The following is a 4,766-nucleotide window of genomic DNA, read 5'->3' on the forward strand; positions in this document are numbered from 1 at the left end:
TAGCCAATTCTTTTAAAGCAGTCTGAACTTCTTCCTTCATCACCTTAGGCTCTTGTTCATGTGTTGTTTCATTAAATTCTTCTGTGTCCACCAATTCTTTTGGTATAATGACTCTGTGTACTCTTTCAGTGTTTTTTTTTTTAAATATTTGTAAGATCACTCACTTTTATGCCCAACGCATCGTTAAGTATTGCAACTCGAGGCTTTAACAACAGACTTCTACTATCCCACTCATACTGGTTCTAAAATACAGTACTGGTTAGAGGTCCGTTCCTCCAGGACTCCAAGAGTCCTACCGCAGTCTCTATGTAGGGACACCTAACTGAAGACTTGGGGTTTCCTTCTGCCAAAAAGTGAGAAGCTGAAGTGGATGCCTTTCCTATTTCCTCACTCCTTTTTTTCCAAATAGGGTTCCAAATCTAGGGTTCCATCAAATCATGAGTAACCGACAATCTGCTGGTTACAATCTACCCCTTTGAGGTGCCTTAAAAGTTACACATAAAGGGCGTTTTAAAACCCTGTAAATGGATTACTTCTCAAATGCAGCTTGGCCTCAATATAAATTGAATAATAACACTCAATGGTCCCCTGCAGGTTTTCTTAACCATAACATGCTTCCTGATCTGGACCATTTCTGCCGGCAGTCTCATAAGTGAGCAGAAGTCCTGTATGTTCAGACCTGCTTTGCACTCAGGACACAGTTGACCCTACGCACTTCCTGGTCCCCTTCACAAACCCTGTTATTCCCTTCCTCTGTCCTTCATCCCTGTATCCATGTACATTGTCTATAGACTCCATGAACCCAGCAGACCACGCTCCTCCCCACTCCCTTGCATGGAAATTGCCCATGCATGCACTCCCTCCCTGCCCCAAACCCAGCTGCCTCCTTATGAGCTTCCTCCTCAGGGAGGGGTCTAGAAACCACTCCCTCACCTAGCCGCCCCAGGCCAGGTCTTTCCCTGTCAACCTTTCCAGTTCCTGTGCTTACAGGAGGTTACAGAAGCAGAGAGACTGTCAAGTGTGCATGTTCCTTTTTCCTCTCTTACTGATCGCTCAGTTATCCATCAGAGGCCAGAAGGGTTTTTTATCTAATCCCTCTACCTACACTAAAGAATGTAATACAATCTTATGAATTAGCCTGGCATGAGATTCTGTTATTCTTGCCTCTACCCTGTGCCCTGAGGGGAAAGAACAGGCATGGATCCAGATGCAGGCACATTCAGCTGAACTTCACCAGTAGAACCCTGCCTTCTCTGAAGGCACTAGGGCAGTTTCCCCGTGGATGAAAAGTCTGCTCTTTTTCCGCTCTCCCCTTATGAAAGGGCTTACGAGGTTTAGAGCTATTGACCCTCCCTATGAAAGGGCTTACGAGGTTTAGAGCTATTGACCCTCCCAGCCCTGAAGGCCAGTTAGTCCTTAATACACATTTCATGTAGCAATTACCTCACAATAATCAGACAAAAAAAAAATAATACAAAAAGCTTGAAAATTGCCTTTGAGCTGCACAATGAGATCTCCTGAGTCAGTGTTTAACTTCATTTGTATTCTTTCTTTTGATGCGCAGAGCTCCAAGTTTATAATCTGATTCTCTGTGACTTGATTTCTTGGGTCTTTGTTGTAAATGAACAAGGTGGAGTATGGCACTATCTTGTCCCTTCTTGAGTCAAAACTTTACCCTTTTAAAAACTAAAAGCATCATTACTGATACAGTAGAATTAAATGAAATCTTTCCAAATAAGTGCACTAATATAATTTTTCAACTTGACTGACAAATAATTGACTCTAAAGAGATGAAATAAAGGTTCATAGTTTTAATAGTAGAAGAATAAAAATAAGAGTCAGTTAATGTGAGAGAAGTTAGCTTATTTTCACACTTATTCTTCTATTTGAAAATGGCCATTCTATCTTCAGTTGAAGAATTGATGCCTTTGAGTTGTGTTGTTAGAGAACAGTATTGAACATACCATGGATCACCAGGAGAACAAATAGGTCTGTCCTAGAGAGGGTGAAACCATGTTTCTCCTTCGAAGCTAGGATTGTGAAGTTCCATCTCACATACTTTGGGCAGATAGCCAGGAGGGACCAGGCCTTAGAGAAGGACATCAGCCTTGGAAAGGTAGAAGGACAACACAGGAGAGGAAGACCTTGTGTGAGACTGATTGACACAATAACTCAGGTAATGTGGATAAGTGTGTTGGAGTCAGTGAAACTGGCTCAGGATAGGGCTAGGTTCAGAGCTATGCATATAGGGTCACTATGAGTCACAATGGCAGATAACAATCACAATCACAATCACAATAACAATAACATGAGAGAAAACCAAGAGGTCAAGCTACTCTGAAGGAATTGGTAAAAAAAACCAAAAAGACTTTAAGATTTGATGAACTATCAATTGACCTATTTCAATAAAAAGAGACATTTCTGGGAGTGTTCACTAGATTTTGTCAAGAATTATGGAGGACAGCTACCTCACCAACTGACTGGAAGAGACCCATATTTATTCTCAATCGCAAAAAAGGTATATAACAGAGTATGACTGTGGTAACGGGAGCAAGTGTGTCACAGATAGTGAGGTCTGCTAAGGATAGGGCCAGGTTCAGAGCCTTTGTTCACAGGGTCACTATGAATTGTAATCAACTCAATGACACATTAAGACACACAACAGAGTGAGAGATGCTTGTGTAAGTTCTAAGATGGTCATAAACATGAAAATCTTGTATCTACAGAGATATGTTATCCTCTTAGTACATCCATGTAGGACAATTCACAGAATATAACTAACCACAGAAGCTCATTCAAAATCCAGTGCCCTGAGATTTTATTGGATTTTCTTATATTGATAGGTACATAGGTGGCCCAAATAGTTTACACTTGACTACGGATGCTGCCCTGGATGTGTTCACCAGGTTATGCGAAGAATTTTAGAGGACAACTACACAGCCAATTGACTGGAAGAGATCCATATTTATTCCCATTCCATAAAAAGGTGACCCAACAGAACGTGGAAATTATCAAACAATTTCACAAATATCACACACTAGCTAAATCCTGCTAAAGATTATTCAGAAATGACTGGAACAATAAATTGGCAGAGAACTACCAGAAATACAAGCGGGGTTTAGAAGAGGTCGTGGCACTGGAGACATTATTGCCAATGTCAAGTGGATCTTGGTAGAAAACAAAGAGTACCAGAGAAATGTCTATGGGTGTTTCATTGACTATGCAAAGGCATCTGACTGTGTGGATCACAACAAATTGTGGCTAACTGAGGAAAATGGGAGTCTCCGAACACTTGATTGTGCTTATACAAAACGTACACTTGAACCAGGAAGCAGTCCTCAGAACATAGTAGGGAAACACTACATAATTCAAAATCAGGAAAGGAGTGAAGTAGGGATGTGTCCTATTTCCATACCTTTACAATCTATATGAAGAACAGATCATTCAGGAAGCAGGGCTTTATGAGGAGGAATGTGGCATCAGGATTGGAGAAAGACTAATCAACAACCTATGTTATGCAGATGACATAGCTGTGCTTGCTGAAAATGAAGAGGACCTGAAGTGCTTGCTGCAGAAGGTCAAGGACTGTAGTCTTCATTATGGATTGAAGCTCAACATCAAAAAGACAAAGATTCTCACCACTGGGCCAATTGGCAGCATCATGATAGATGGAGAAGAGATTGAAGTTATTAATAATTACAACTTGCCTGGCTCCACAATCAACACTCTTAGCACCAGAAGTCAGGAAATCAAAAGATGAATTGCATTAGGCATATCTTTTGTCAGAGACCTCTCCAGAGTACTGACAAGCAATGATGCAGGCCATGGTCTTCACAAGTATTTGCTATGTATCAGAAAGCTGCACAATGACTAAGGATAACAGAAGAAGAATTGATGCCTTCAAATTCTGGTGCTGGAGAATAGTCTTGAATATAATACTGTGGACAGCCATGGAAATGAATAGGGGTGTCTTGGAGAGAGTGAAACCAAGTTTCTCTTTGGAAGCTAGGATTTTGAAGTTCTGTCTCACATGCTTTGGGAACATGGCCAGGAGAGATTGGCTCTCAGAGAGGGACATCATTCTCTGAAAAGTGGAGGGACAGAGCAGGAGAGAAAGACCCTGGATGAGATGGATTGATACAGTAACTGGGGCAATGGGGGTTTGTGTGTAAGAATCGGTGAGACAGGCTCAGGACAGGGCAGACTTCCGAGCTGCTGTACATAGATAGGGTCTCTATGGGACACAGGCAAGTTGGGCACATAACAACAACTAAGGGAAGGACTAGTAGTTCAAACCCATTTAACAGTGCAACAGATTATAAGCCTGGAGAACTGCTTCTGCGAAGATTAATGCCAAGAAAATACCATGGGAAGATTTTCATCTATAACACATGTAGTTGACATGAGTTGAAAATTACCTGATAGCAATGAGAATGAGATAAAATAACCTGACTGATTCAATCAGTTGTCAGTTCTTCGAATGCACTCTTCATCTCTTATCCTTTCTGGAGGTGAGATTGATGTAAAGCAGTTCAAAATTTCAATCACTTAGTCATGAAGAGAGTCTTTCTGTGGTAAACCTCTCCTGTGTTTTCCCTTTAGAATTATCTATGAGAGTGGACTTGGGGGGAGGGATTGTATAACAATGAAAGAATTTTTCTCTTACTTTTCAAAGAGAAGAACAAACTGGAGGGGAGGGGTGGGCAGGGAGAAAAGTACAACAATGCATGAATGGAAATCCAAAATCTCTAAGTTTTCATTAAAAT

Source organism: Elephantulus edwardii, unplaced genomic scaffold (assembly GCF_000299155.1).
Source record: "Elephantulus edwardii isolate Elephantulus edwardi_28Jun2011 unplaced genomic scaffold, EleEdw1.0 scaffold00237, whole genome shotgun sequence".
Lineage (NCBI taxonomy): Eukaryota > Metazoa > Chordata > Mammalia > Macroscelidea > Macroscelididae > Elephantulus > Elephantulus edwardii.